This window comes from Leopardus geoffroyi, chromosome C3 (genome assembly GCF_018350155.1).
Source record: "Leopardus geoffroyi isolate Oge1 chromosome C3, O.geoffroyi_Oge1_pat1.0, whole genome shotgun sequence".
In the NCBI taxonomy this organism is placed as follows: Eukaryota; Metazoa; Chordata; class Mammalia; order Carnivora; family Felidae; genus Leopardus; species Leopardus geoffroyi.
This window is the reverse complement of record NC_059338.1, coordinates 106567314-106583374: the sequence shown is the minus strand read 5'-3', so window position 1 is coordinate 106583374 and position 16061 is coordinate 106567314. Positions and strand designations below refer to the sequence as shown.

Below are 16061 nucleotides of genomic sequence, written 5' to 3'. Positions count from 1 at the left end.
TATATATATAAAATATATATATAACTATATATATAACTACAAATATGTGGAAATTAAACACTACACTATATATATAACTACACTATCTATATAACCAATGGATCAAAGAAGAAATCAAAAGGGAAATCAAAAAAATGCTTTCAGGTGGGGTGCCTGGCTGGCTCCGTTGGAGGAGCGTGCAACTCTTCATCTCGGAGTCGTGAGTTCCAGCCCCACGACAGGTGTAGAGATTACTTAAATAAGTAAAACTTAAAAAAAATAATTTGAGGTGAATGAAAATGAGCACACGACGTATCAAAACGTATAGAACTCAGCTATCACGGTGTTTAAAGGGAAATTCATAGCTGTGGCTGCTTATATTAAGGAGAAAGATCTCAAACCAATAACCTGATCTTCCATCCTGAGATACTGCAAAGGGAATAAACTAAACCTAAAATGAGCAGAAGGAGGGAAATAGTGATTAAAATGGGAATTTAGGAAGAGCCGACAAGATGGCACAAGTGGTGCAGGAGAAGCGCACCTTCCGCAAGCTCACCTACCCGGGCAGACCTGGACACGTCCTACAAGCAGTTGATGCAGTGCCCAAAAGACACGAGGCTCAGCCCAGGTCTGTGGAGGACGCAGCACTCCCTACTGAAGCTCCCGTGCAAGGTCAAGAAAGAGGCTTCCCACATAGGGAAGCTGGAGGTGGTTAAGATGCATGTTCCATCCTGCCCAAGATGGTGGGCAGCATGGTGGATGTCTACAATGGCAAGATCTTCAACTAGGTAGAAATCAAGTCCCAGACGATTGGCCACTGCACGGATGAGTTCTCCATCATCCACAAGCCTGTGAAGCCTGGCCGACCTGTCGTCAGGGCCACCTACTTCTCAGCTTTATCTCTCTCAAATAGCCTGTTTCACCAATACATTTTTTCTATCTTCTTAATTTCATTTATTTTGAGAGAGAGACAGAGAGATCAAGAGGGGGAGGGGCAGAGAGAGTGGGAGAGAGAGAATCCCAAGCAGGCTCTGCACTGTCAGCATGGAGCCCGATGTGGGGTTCCAACTCACAAACCATGAAATCATGACCTGAGCCAAAACCAAGAGTCGGACACTTACCCGACTGAGCCACCTAGGCACCCCACAGGCTGTTCCACCAATAAAGGCACAGACTTCTCTAAAATAAAAAAATAAAATAAAATAAAAAATAAATAAAAATCATTATTTTTAAACTTTGTTTTATTTTTATTTTTGAGAGACAGAGACAGAGCATGAGCAGGGCAGGAGCAGAGAGAAGGAGACACAGAATTTGAAGCGGGCTCCAGCTCTGAGCTGTCCACACAGAGCCCGATGCTGGGCTCGAACCCACGAATTGTGAGATTATGACCTGAGCCCAAGCCGGGCGCTTAACCAACTAAGCCACCCAGGCACCCCCAAATAGTAATTAATTAATTAACCAATTAAAGTGAAAATTTAAAGAAATAGAGACTAGAAAAACCATAGGAAAGAAATCAATGAAACTAAAAGCTGGTTCTTTGAAAAGAATCAGCAAAATAGACAAACAATTAGCTAGATTGCCTAAAAGCCACCTACAGACAGACTTTTGGATTTAAACAGACTTTTTGCTATGGATAGGGCCCTCAGACCCCTACTCATCCTTTACAACGGCCACAGAGACTGAAGCTTTAAAAGCTGATGGTCTGGTCAACACAAAGGCAAGACTGGAAACCAAGTGTCCTGTCCACTACCTGGGGCCTCTGACCCACCGCATCAAATGCTTGCATGTCAACTTGTATTTGAAAGGCAATAGGAAACCTAATGAAGAGAAATTGTCATGATATGAGCTGAGAAATCCTGAGTAAATCAAATCATTGCCTCCTACTTTGTCTTCAGCACAAGTCAACAAGTGTCCTATTTTGACTCATTTGAAGAAAGGATTACTCTTCCAAGCACTGGACCTACTTTGTCTGATTGCTTAAGAACAACCCAAGGCTACAACAGATGTGGTAGGAGAGAACTTATATCATGCTTGTATAAATAGCTGTTCTCTTTCAGGATCATAGCGACGTTCGGGATTATAATCCTAGACAGGAAAAAGTTGAGCAGTGGAGGAACTAGGATGTGCACTGTACTAGAAAATATGCTCTATTTCATGGGAGCTGAATCCCCAGAACATTCCCTGCATCTCTCACAGTATTTCAGAAGCACTGCCCCCAGGGGTGTGTGGCAAAATCTAGGATGACCCTACTCTGTGATTTTGGAGAGAATGCTTGAGTCTTTCCTGAGGAAAGAGGAGCCTTCCTAGAACAAAATCAAAATCTCAGGACGCTGCTCTGATGGGAGTCCCTAAGTTGGTCTCCCTATTGAGCAAACAGCTTATGGTGGCCCCTACTATTCTGTGTAGGGGCATGACTACTCTCAAACATGTAGACTTTGCCTCCCCTTTTGAAAGTTTATTAATTTTGAGAGAGAGAGAGAGAGAGAGAGAGAGAAGCATGAACAGAGGGAGAGCAGAAAGAGAGAGAGAGAATTCCAAGCAGGCCCAGTGCTATCAGCACAGAGCCCAACAAGGGGCTTGATCTCACAAACCATGGTATCATAACCTGAGCCAACATCAAGAGTCATATGCTTAACCAACTAAGCCACCCAGGCGCCCCTAGACTTTGTCCCTTTTAAGTAATATTTTCTCACAGGGTTCCAGCAGTGGACATGCCTTCACAATTCCAGCTAGGCTTGCTCTCCTTCTTGATATGAATTTCATTCAGCTAATGAGAGAGTAGAACCTGAAGGCAGGGAGAGGATTTTAGTTGCAGTCAAATGAGCTTGGGTCAAAGGAAGGAGTCTTGGAGTTATAATAACAACAGTTATTGACTGAGCGCTTGCCTACAGAAAGTATTCAAAGTACTTTATGTGGATTAACTCATTTAATCTCAAAAATTGTAATACAGCTACTCTTATTGACTCCATTTTATAGATAAGGAAACTGAGGCAGAATCTTTAAGGAATCTATCCAATGTCACAAGAGGCTAGGTTCCATTAAGTCCTTTCTTTCTTTCTTTCTTTCTTTCTTTCTTTCTTTCTTTCTTTCTTTCTTTCATTCTTTCTTTTTTTCCACCACCCCACATAACCAGCCTTTTGAGGGAGTCAGCTTTAAAATTTGGGGATACCCGGGTGCCTGGATGGCTCAGTCGGTTGAGCGTCCGACTTCCGCTCAGGTCATGATCTCACAGTCCGTGAGTTCGAGCCCCGCGTCGGGCTCTCTGCTGACAGCTGAGAGGCTGGAGCCTGCTTTGGATTCTGTGTCTCCGTCTCTCTCTGCCCCTCCCCTGCTCATGCTCTGTCTCTCTCTGTCTCAAAAATAAATAAAAACATTTTTAAAAAGTTAAAAAAAGAAAAGATTTGGTGCTACCAAGTACTGTTTGGAATCCTATAAACAAACCTCCATCTTCCATTTGAAAAGACTGGAGTCTAGAGTGTCCACTAGTGTTAATGATAGAAGAGTTAATTACATAAGGCACAATATATAGCTCTAGTTTCAGTAGTTAGAGACCACCAAACCACAAATTCATTTGACAGATCCTTATAAAATAATTCTGGATATTTCTGGGAAAAGAGAGAGCCTTGCCCAAGGGTTCTAAACCCTGGCTGCTCATTAAAATCACCCGAAGAACGTTTAACAAGGTTGAATCGGAATCTCTAGGGCAAAGCTTGGACAACTGCATTTTTTTAATCACCCAGGGGAATGCAGTGCGTAGTGAAGGTTGAAAAGCACTCGCTTTGCCAGTATTTGATATATTCTTGCCTCTTGGAATGCCAACACTCTAGTTAATAACCCAACTGGTGACAGTGGAACAGGGTTGGGGCATCTTAGAAAAGCAAAGCCAGAATGGCTGCTGGTGTCCTGAATTCTTTCTGTGAATTAAGAACTACTCGGGCGTGTGGGTGGCTCAGTAGGTTAAGCATCTGACTCTTGATCTCAGCTCAGGTTTCCAGCTCAGGGTGGTGGGTTACAGCCCTGCGTGGAGCCTACTGAAAATAATAATAATAACAATAATAATAATAATAATAATAATAATAATAATAATAAATAAAAGAACCATTCACATAGCATGTAACTACTTCCAGGTATTTCATATAAACATGACATTAAGTTTTTTGTTTTTTTTTTTTAATTTTTTTTTTTCAACGTTTATTTATTTTTGGGACAGAGAGAGACAGAGCATGAACGGGGGAGGGGCAGAGAGAGAGGGAGATACAGAATCAGAAACAGGCTCCAGGCTCTGAGCCATCAGCCCAGAGCCCGACGTGGGGCTCGAACTCACGGACCGCGAGATCGTGACCTGGCTGAAGTCGGACGCTTAACCGACTGTGCCACCCAGGCGCCCCACATGACATTAAGTTAAAGAAGGTCAGTGCTGGAGCAAACACAAGCTTTTGCAAGTAAACTGGCTTGTGTTTGTCTAATCCAGAAAGGTATCAGCAGACCTATCCGACATCCACACGTATCTCAGCCTTAGACTTTCCCTCTCTTGGCATGCAAAGGCCTAAGGGTCCCAGGACTAACCGTCTGGCCTCAAAGCTAAAATCAGGCTGAGATCTAGACAGTCAGTTATTTAAAAAAAAAAATAAAAAGAAATTAAAAGAAAAAAAAAGGAAAGTGTGGGCCAAATGAAGGACAGGCAGTCTCTCCCAACAGAAGAAAATTGGCCTGCTGGCCCCGAGGGCATGGCTAATGTACAGGACCAGAGGAAAGAAGTGGGAAGGAAACAGAATGCCATCTCTCAAGCCTGCCCCCCACTCCCTCCTGCACGACATAAACAAACAGTTGTTTGAATCACTTTGCTTCTCCTTTTTGATCCTGCACAATGATAAAGACCATCCCTATGGTGTTTTCAGGGGTAGTTACAGAAAACTGCATTTTGTCAGTTTGAATAAGTCAATTTGAATGAGTCCATTTTTTTTTTTAAAGGCTGAGATCAAACGGAGGTGAAGGAAAGTGGGGAGTGGGGTTAAATGGTCCATTTGAGATGTTTGCCTTGGGTTACATGAGAGGGAAAATGGAATGTGCGCCCCTGGGCAACACGATGCAGGGCCCTTGTGGCGTCCCCAAGCATCTTGCAGTAAGGAGAGGCACAGGATCAGGCCAATCCCTAGACTCAAGGCAGCACGGTGAAATCCAACTCCTTTTCTAAGGCAGAATTAACCTGAAGACTTGAGTTAATAAAAGCTCTTTGATGAGCCATGATGAACAATGACCAAAGCATCAGGGTCCAAAGAAAACAATTACAAATGGAAAAATAGCTGAAACTGTTTCTTACATTTGTCACTGAAATGCAAAGTGTGTGCTATGAACATTAAACGTCTCGGCGAGTCGTACCTGTGGTCAATTTACCTGGGATCTGACGACGTCATTAAAGCGAACACAGTAACACACTAGTGGTCTTGCTTTGAATTCTGAAACCTGTGAGCTTTTACGAGTTGTCTTCTTTTTTGCACATTTCATAGCACGCAGAAAGACTGAACTGCAACACTGTCTTTCCCCATCCCCCTTTCCCCACCCCCTCAACCTTTCCTTTTAAGTTCTGGCCCATATGCTAATGACAAAGGGAACACCGGGAGGGAGGACTTTCCACTCTAAGATCCTTTGGTGCCCAGCATGGGCTGGAGTCAGGGAAGGAGGGGGTTCACTTCCATCAGAGACTGAGTGTCTCAAATTGGAGCCTCTGCTTTTTTCTAAGGAGGAAAGCCTTCTTGATGAGGCTGATCATAAGGACAGATAGGGATACTGCTAGCCAAGGTTTCTTAACTTTCTTTATTTCAGGTTTGCATATTCACTGACAAAGATCCTCATTGTTGAGAAACTGTCTGAAACCTTTTTATATGCATTTAAGCAAAGTGAATTTGCTTTCTCTAATCCCTAGGAGGAGGGCGGAGAATCGCTATTTATTAAAATTTTAAAGTGAGCCAAGTTTCTCACAAACACCCTCATTTTAAATCCTGTAACTACCCAGTGAGGTCAGCATTATTACTTCCCTTTTACACAGATAAAGAAACTAAGGTTCAGAGAGGGAAGATAACTTTTCCAAGGTCACACAGTAAACCCACGGTAGAGCCAGAGACTTCACTGGTAACATGATTAAGACTCCGGGATGGAGGCTCAAGGATTGTGGGGAGCAGAACAGAAAGAGCTACAAGATTGGAACTTCGATGAAATACAACTGCATGAGCATGATGGAAATAACGTGGACTTGGGATTTAACCAAAATGCTCGAATTCGCCATCACTGCTGAGCGGTTTATCCTCGGGCACATTATTTCCTCTCTGAGTGTCAATTTCTCCATCCTAATGTGTATGGAGATGTGCGGGGCACCTTGCTGATCACTTTTCCTGTATGTCACATATATCTAAGAGAGCTCACATTCACATGCACCCTGCAAGCTGTTATTGATGTCCTAGTCCATTTTATGCCACCGCCTAGTGAAAATCTCTGGACATAGGGAGGTGATTGTGAACAAGGCAAGTACGCCCCTTGCCCTCACATAGCTTGCGTTCTAGGGATAATTCGAGGTATGAGTGGGTTATCATGTCTAGCACATAGTGTGACTTTAGTTTTAAACGTCAGTTTTCTCTTCCTTTGCCATAATTCGCCACGTTGTGCTCCACGGAGTTCAGCTATGAACATCACATAAAATTAACAGTTTTAGAATCAAAAATGGTTAACGAGCAGCAGTTGCGTATGGTCTAACATCGCACGGAAGGGAGAAGACCAGCCTTGATTTAAAACAGTAATAGAGGGGCGCCTGGGTGGCGCAGTCGGTTAAGCGTCCGACTTCAGCCAGGTCACGATCTCGCGGTCCGTGAGTTCGAGCCCCACGTCAGGCTCTGGGTTGATGGCTCAGAGCCTGGAGCCTGTTTCCGATTCTGTGTCTCCCTCTCTCTCTGCCCCTCCCCCGTTCATGCTCTGTCTCTCTCTGTCCCAAAAATAAATAAACGTTGAAAAAAAAATAAAAAAAATAAAAATAAAAAAATAAAACAGTAATAGAAGTAACGTCCCAGCGGAAGCTTGAATCGCACTATTTTCCTTGACTTCCCAGAAAGGCAAGTCCATCCCTCGCTTTGTAAAACCAGGTTCTAACAGCAAGGCATCAAAACAGACTGTTGAATGCTCACTGAGGTAGAAAACCAGAGCCCAAAAGCAGTGTCCCACACTAGGAGCCAACAGGTGGGAACAGGGGCATGGCAGGTGTAACAGCAAACAGAGGCAGGCTGGCTGGCCCGCTGCCCACCTGGGCAGACTGACCGACCGCAGCCACCAGCCACAACCCAGAGCAGGGCAACACTGCCGGCCTTTCTCCCGGAAGCTAATCTAACCAAGAGAAAAGCACCCAAGAAAAAACAATACCACTTTGAACCCAGCAAGGCTTTGTCAAGGGGGATGCCCAGAAAAATGCACTCTGCCCAAAGGGAATGCTCCTTCGGCAAAAATTGGGCTGCTCAAAGAATTTGACTCCATTAACATCTCAATGACCCCACGCAAGCTTTCAATGATCAAATCTCATTAATAGTACTCTCAAGGACAATTACCTATCATTATGGATGTATTGCTTTGCCCTTTTAATTAGGATGATAATGTCCAGTGTAAATAAAGCCTTTTTTGCTAATTTCAGTTGTGCCCAATGAATAGGCTTTTTTTCTTTTACTTTCCCCCGCCCCCCCTTTCCCCTAGGGTTCTTTGGACTGAATTTACTCTGGTTCCTGAAGTGTGGAAAAAGTAAACAAGGTTTTGTTTGGATTCTCTGGGCTAAAACACACAAAAGTGCGGGGAAGTTATCCCAATGAAAATAATTATTCTGCGGTTTGACAATAGTTTCAGAAAATGTTACAGAACAAAAAAAAATTCCAGAGTTTTTGTTAGAATTAAAGAGGTTGGGTGGGGGGCTATTTGGCCTATTTCCAACTGCTTTGTATTTCCACAGAAAGGTAAACAACTTAAAAAATTCATGTTAAATTTTAGCTACATGGGTATTCGGGTCATTACAAAAAGGATCCCACATGGCAGATTAAATATTTCACATGATTACATCAAATTCAGGTGCAAAAACTTAAAGTAATCGATATAAAATTTCTGAGAGATGAGATGAAACAAAGGACTTACAAAAAGAAACAAAAATCATTGAAACAAGTGACTTTAATCTTTCCTCGTGGCCCTTAGTGATCTTAGTTTAGTTTGTGAGAATGGACTTACCTCTGGGGAATGTGCTAATGGTCCCCAGGGTACAGGTGTCCCTCATGTGACACAGCCAGCTTGTCTCTGGAGAAACCTCTGGCCGAGAGCAGTCGGAAGTGGACGCCACGCCTCACTTACGAGAACAAGAACATCTCCCTGGCCTGTTTTGCATGTTGTTCTGAGGCTAAAAATAGGCCAAGACTTATTAAATGGCTTGAAGTTCTACAGCAGAAAATAACTTGCCACAAAAATGCCAACAGTTAGGTGGTTAAGATTTTGAGTGATTATCGTATTCTTTCTTTCCACGGTGATTACTGAAATGAATTCCGTAACTTTGTGGTAAAAAAATTAGGAAGTAAAAAATATATGACGCTATATAAGGTAACTTTAAAAAATACTATCTTCACTGGCCCATTTAAGGGGGTTTTATAATGATTGGTTCTCACCTCAATTACCATTTATAGAGAGGGGCTTGCTTAAAGTAGGGTAAACCCTAATGTCCTCCACAAATCTATGAAACCTCTCTTCTATTTACCATTTTTTTAAAAAAAGATATTTTTTTCCTTTTTTACAAAAAAAAAGTTCATTTATTTTGATAGAGAGCGAGCGAGCACAGGGAGGAGCAGAGAGAGAGAGGGAGAGAGAGAATCCGAAGCAGGCTCTTTGCTGTCAGAGCAGAGCCCAATATGGGGTCCTGAGTTGAAATCAAGACTCCAACTTTGAATTAGGTGAGCCACCCAGATGCCCTGATGTTTGTATCTTTTTTAAGATCTTTATCTCTTTAGCCACAAAATCCTTGAAGATGATCTCTGTTATATTCCTAACAAATATCAAAAAATATGGAGGGTGAAGAATGTGTAAACAAGCCTTTAAAAACCTGTATTTCTTGGGGTGTCTGGGTGGCTCAGTTGGCTTAAGATTCTCTCTCCCTCTGTGCCCCTCTCTCCGGCTCGTGCACTCTTTCTCTCTCTCTCTCAAAATAAAAATAAAATAAAGACCTATATTTCTTTGGTTATAAGAAATAATATAAGCCCACAAAAATTTTAGAAACTATAAAATAGTACCTAAAAAAATTATCCATAGGGGCGCCTGGGTGGCTCAGTCGGTTAAGCGGCCGACTTCGGCTCAGGTCATGATCTCGCGGTCCGTGAGTTCGAGCCCCGCATCGGGCTCTGTGCTGACAGCTCAGAGCCTGAAGCCTGTTTCAGATTCTGTGTCTCCCTCTCTCTGCCCCCTCCCCCCCCCCCCGTTCATGCTCTGTCTCTCTCTGTCTCAAAAATAAATAAACGTTAAAAAAAAAATTAAAAAAAAATTATCCATAAACCTACCAACTGGAATCAACTGTTGTCAGTATTTCTGTGTAACAGGCAGGAAGCCCATCACAGCTGGGGGCTCCTTTCCAAGAGGCTCTGGCCCTCTCAGTTGAGGGCAAGCATGCCAGGGCTCAGTTGTATTTGTCACCAGACCTATTTATGCCCCTTGTAATGGAAGTGATTTACTTGAACATTACATAAATTAGGGAAATACGAGTAAGAAAACAAAGAGAGTCTCTATGCAAACCAGATCGAATGTTTTGGAAAGACTCCACAGAGGCAGGAGTTTTTTTTTTTTTTTTTTAAATAGAAGGGATTCTGCACTCAGGTTGCCTTGAAGGGGTCTGACTTCAGTTTGAGATGCAGCTCTTCCCAGGCACTGTATTCCATGTTCTAGAACAGCTGTGGGCAGACTGAGGCTGGGCCAGTCACTTCAGTCCAATAAACCACGATCTGGAAATTAATAGACTTCAGCTTCCCTACTTTTGAGATAAAATCACCTGGCTGGAAAACTCCGTATCTAGAAGACTGGAGAGGCTCTCTCAAGGACATCTGCTAGTTCCATACACTTTTGAGGATTTGCCCCAGATCCTGCAGTTGGATAACAGTTTAAATTATCCAAAGCTTTATCTCAATACCAGCTCAAGTTTTCCCGTGCCACCCCAGGGGAAAGGGCCCCCTTCTTCCCCTCATTGCTGTTTCTTTTGGTTTTCATAATTTAGAAAGTGCCCCCAGAATGTTTAGGGATGAGTCAAACTCCACCAAAGCTGTGTTGGTCCAGACTCCTACCCAGATCTACTCTGTTTAAGAAGGTTGGAGAAAAGGGAGCATAGTCAGGTGACATTCCTGGATGGAGTCCCAGCTAGGTGCTGAGGCAGGAGGAGGCTTTCCAGAGACTTTCTGGCAGACCAAATGAATGGACTAGGCAGCAGCCGGCTCATTTTCCATTTGCACCTCCCCAGAGGCATCACTGCCAAGATAGTACGAAGGGCTCTGGCAGTGACCTCTGTTGTCTTTGCCTATCTGGACCGTACCCCTCTTCCCACTGTTGCCGTGGGGACCCCTACCCTTGTCCCAGTGGATGCCATTTGGTGGGTCTATCAGTCAAAGTGCTAGAGCAAGCAGGCAGGAGGCCATCTGTCCGGAGGTAGGCCAGTTCGATGCCTTCTCTGGGATCTGAATCTTGGGCTAAGGGGCAGAAAACGGTGGGCCAGCACCCTGAGCAGACCATTAACTCATTCCTGCTGACTCAGAACCTGAGAGCAGTCTCAGTTCCTGTCCCTCCTGAGCCTGAATATTTGGATTTCTTCTTGATTCTGTTAGCTGTCCATATGTTTCCACTGAAATCTGTTTCTGGCTAAAGTATCCTAAACTAATTTCTTCTGATTGAATCCTGAGGGACATAACTCATTCAGTGTGTGTGTGTGTGTGTGTGTGCACGCACACGCATGCATATATGTTGTATGTATGTGCGTATACATATACACCCAAATATGTGTGTTTTGCCCTGGAAGCAGGGTCTGTTCATTTTACAGTCAATCATGCAACAAATACATATTCAGTTTACCACATATATTCCTTTCACTAACATCTAGGCCACTGAGCTAGGAATAGAAAGCAGTAAAAGGAGTAAGATTCAATGCTTTGCTTTGAACCCGTGGTGCATGTGTGTGTATGTGTTTAGCCAGGAGAAGAATCCCACAAACTCACCATACCCTGTTGTAGTGGACACCTATTGCATTATAAGCCTTGTCCTTCTAAATTGGTGGCAGGGGGATTGGCGCAGGGAGTGGTAGCTATTTCTCCTGCACGCTGCCTGCCGCCAGCTGAACCCCTCATCCAACCTAGGCCAATCATATTTTTCTCCCAGGAGCTTAGAATGGGGAAGGGGAAACAGGTGTGGGAGGGGAGGAGAGAGAAGGAGAGAAGGACAGAGAGAGAGGCTGAGACACGGAGTTAGTGGGTTTCCTCCATGTGGGTCAATCATAAACACTTGAATGGAATAGGAAACCATCTTCTGCCCATGGAGTGCATGAGTAACACAGCAAGGTAGTTTGCCGCGAAAGAAGAATGGCGGGACCATCAGTGAGAAACCAAGATGAGAGGCGGTGACAGGCCACCCAGCTACGGGCCACAGACCCTTTTTGAGACCTACACGCACTTCTGTCTTTGGATTCCGTGCGACCCCTGGATCCCAATAATGTATTCTCACTTGCATGACCAGCTCAAGCACTTGCAACTCAGAGTCCTAACTAATACAAGCATGAATTTCAAGTGCTGTGGAAACCCAACCTATAGAAAGACACTCTCTAGGGTGAGAAGAGACTCTACAAGGCTGTCTGTACCTGGTAGGTATTATTTCACCCCTCTTTTGTCAGACTCACAGAACGTTCACCTTTCCTTACATCCCTAAATGCTACTGTCGGTCTTGTATTTCATGTTGTGTCACTCCACTGAATCCTCCAAGTGGGATTAGTTGAATTCTGTTTCATAGTGGAAGACAACTATTTTTAAATGTAGGCTTATGTTTTTACATTTAGGGTAACCACTCCTAAGATACTTGCAGAATTAGATACTTCAGCATTGGCATATTTTGCTTTCATTGCTGCGTTCTGCTGTTCAATAGCTTCCATTTCTATGTTCCATGAACATAAATACATTACCACCACAGATTAAGATTTGAAGCAAGTCTGGAGTGCCTGGGGTGGCTCAGTTAGTTAAGCGTCTGACTCTGGCTCAGGTCATGATCTCACCATAAGTTTAAGCTCCGCATCGGCTCTCTGCTTTCAGCACAGAGGCTGCTTCGGATCCTCTGTCTCCTTCCCTCTCTCTCTCTCTCTCTCTCAAAAATAAAACTGCCTTGGTGGCTCAGTTGGTTAAGCATCCAGTTCTTGGTTTCAGCTCAGGTCACAATCTCATGGTTCGAGAGTTCAAGCCCTGCATGGGACTCTACACTGACAGGGCAGAGCCTGTTTGGAGTTCTTTCTCTCTCCCTCTCTCTGCCCCTCCCCTGCTTGATCTCCTTCTCTCTCTCAAAATAAATAAATTAATTAATTAAAAAAAAAAAGATTTAAAGCAAGTCTGACATTCACACAGTCCTTCACAAGGACACCATCAGAGGGCATACAACGAAATTTATCAGTTGTAGCCTATACTGCACAGCACATAATAGCAAATCTTTTCCTGTCATGGTTGCCATGACTAAGAATTCTTTGGTCCCATCCAAATCCTTGCTGACACCATTCATTAACACAGCTAACTAGAGGGTACTGTTCACACCTGTGCACTCGTCAATCGACTACACCACTGATAATTTTAGAGTCGCTTAACTGATGTGAAAATTTTGGAAAATTAACTGGACATGTCGTTCGGCTGCTCGTGTTCTTTCGTTGTCTTGAACAGTACCTGCCTGCAGGGAGCACGGCCTTTCCAGGGAGCACAGCCTTTCCTGTGCTCTCCCGGTGTCCGTCTGCAGGCCCGGGACCCCCGGAGACTGCCACTCTGGAGTTCAGGCTGCAGGCCCACTGTGGTTCTCCCATTAAGCCCTGACCTCTAATGTGCCTCTCTCAATTATAAAAATGACCTTTTGGCCTCCATCTTTAATCTTTACTTTGTTTCTCACCTTGCTCAGAACCTAGGTGTGGGGAAAAAAGTGCAATTGACTGGGGGCTCCTTTGGCAAGCCCAAAAAACCATACCTCTAATTTTTCCCTCCTCATTTTGCACATGCTGAGTTCCAGTTTTTCCCAGTTGCTGGTTAGGGCAGATATATTTTGCTGCATTCAATAAATACTTTTATAAGCTCACATCGGTAAAAGGTTTAAATGTCCTGATGTCAAATTCATAACCGCATTTTTTTCATGTTTATTTATTTTTGAGAGGGAGAGGGAGAGGGAGAATGAGAGGCGGAGGAGCAGAGAGAGCGGGAGACACAGAATCTGAAGCAGGCTCCAGGCTCTGAGCTGTCAGTACAGAGCCCGACGCGGGGCTCAAACCCATGGACTAGATCTTGAGATCATGACCTGAGCTGAAGTCAGATGCTTAAACCGACTGAGCCACCCAGCTGTCCCCATAACCTCATATTGCAGCAACTTCATTCACTTTATTCACATGTTAAAATGAACTTCTGAAATGTTTATCTTCTTTTTTAGTTTGGCAAAGTTTTCATCCTATATTGTCTCATTTATCCTTATTCTCCTTATGGTTTTTTATAACAAATATTGATTTGTGTTCTTTAGATACAGTCATTCTTTATATAATAAACATAGCAATATTCTTGATTTCCACAGAGGAATAATCTCTCACAGTTTTCTTAAAATAGGTGGCCCTTTCGGTCTAAAGGGTTTTGTTGGTTTTTTTTCCTCATCTATGCTAAAGGCATAAGAGCAGAAAACGATGACAGAAAAACAGTAGAAAGGTGATTAGAAATGGCTGATGCCCAGCACAAGACTTCGGAGATGCAGGTGTGGTAGGGGCTGAGCTGACATAAGCATCTATCTTCACTTAGGGCCATTATTGCCCAGTGTTGCTAGATCATCTGACTTTTAAAAAGAAGTTGAAACCCGATTTTTATGTGAAATTTCAGTTAAAAAACATTTTTTAAATGTTTATTTATTTATTTTTGAGAGAGGGAGAGAGAGAATCCCACGCAGGCTTCACATCATCAGCAAGGAGCCTGATGCAGGGCTTGAACTCACGAACCGTGAGATCATGACCTGAGCCAAAATCAGGAGTTGGACACTTAACCAACTGAGCACCCCTAAATTTTTTAAAAAATAATTAATTAATTTTTTAATTAAAAAAGTACTGCCTCACGTCAAAAAAGAATCACTGAGCATATCAACAAAATATATATGTTTTTTGGTCAGAATCCTCCCTAATCCCCCAAGGGCTGCTAGTTTGCCTATTACCAGAGGCATTAAGGAGCTCCTAATGTGGTTGGGCACAGACTATCTTTGTCATGAAATCTGTGGGGGCCAGGATTGGGGCCCCTCTTTGGGACAGGCTGTCTTCCTTTCACGGGTCTGAGATGCTTGGAGCAGGGAACAGAAGGGGGTAGGCATGGTGAGCCTATCCCAGCTAAGAACACATTTTGCCTTTTGCCTCTGGGGCAACCCAGGCACCTGGTGACTCACCAGCACTCTCTCCCAGATTCCAAGCTGGCGAATTCCATTCTCAGACTTTCTTTCCCTTAACTTTTCTTTCCCTCTGAATCTGCCCATTCTCTCTGTTTCTATTTTCTAAACTGGAGAAGTTCAGGTTCTGTAGACTGGGGGGTACTTGTGAATCCTACCAACTGGGGAACACAGCTAACAGCCGAAATAAGAAATATACAGTCACATTAGAAAGGCAAGATGTCTCGGGCTAAAATATAACAGCCAGGAAAAAAAATATTTCAATTGTTGTAGAAAAAATATAATATTACAGAATCCAAAATGAAAACTACTTTTAAGAGACATATAGAACATTTTAAGCTTTCCTATAAAACTGATTTGATAAGTTTTATCACACATGATAAAACTTTTTACAAGCCTTTGTTTTAATAAATTAAAAACAAGTGGTTTTTTTTAGTATATTTTTTATGTTTTTTGATTATTTAAATATCCACTTTTTGGAATTGCTTATTCAAATTTATTGGATCATTTCCCATTAGATTGCCTTTTTCTTATGGATTTGTACAAGTCTTTCTTCTTCTTTTTCACTCTTTTTTTCTTTCCTTTTCTTTTCTTTCTTTCTTTTTTTCTTTTGGCCTACTCCAAGGTCATGAAGGTATTCTTCTGTGTTATCTTCTGGAAGGCTTATGATTTTACTTTTAACATTTAAAATTACAATCTATTGGGGTGCCTGGGTGGCTTAGTCACCTGAGTGTCCGACTGACTCTTGATTTCAGCTCAGGTCATGATCTCAGGGTCATGGGATCGAGCCCACATGCTGAGTGTGGAGCCTGCTTGAGATTCTCACTCTCTCTCTGCTCCTCCCCCTGCTTGTGCTCTCTTTCTCTCTAAAATAAAAACATAAATACATTTAAAAAATTTTTAAAAAGGTATGCTTGGGTGTCAGTCAGTTAAGTGACCGACTTTGGCTCAGGTCACGATCTCTCAACTCATGAATTCGAGTCCTGAGTCAGGCTCTGTGCTGACAGCTCAGAGCCTGGAGCCTACTTAGGATTCTGTGTCGCCTTCTCTCTCTGCCCCTTCTCCACTTAATCTCTCTCTCTCTCTCTCTCAAAAATAAACATTAAAAAATTAAAAACATTAAAAATTATAATAAGTTTATAATCCACCTGGAATTAACTTGTTTTGTGTGACGTACGGAGGAAGTTCCTTTCTTTCTTAATTTAGATATCCTATTAGTCCAGATTCTTTTATTGAAAAGACTGTCCTATCCTTACCACAATGCATATAGCTTTGTCATAAATGAAGCTATGTGGGTCTACTCTGTCCATTCGTTTTTCAAGTTTGTTTTTCCTTAAGCTTTAAAAATGACCCATATATGGAAGGCAATGTCTAAGACGGCTCCAACGATCCCCATCTCCTGATAT

General features: G+C 42.9%; 1 pseudogene; it reads left to right on the top strand.

Moving 5' to 3' along the window:
- The first annotated feature begins 213 nt into the window (after window positions 1–213).
- On the top strand, window positions 214–13070 carry LOC123586625 (annotated as a pseudogene).
- The last annotated feature ends 2991 nt before the right edge of the window (window positions 13071–16061 follow it).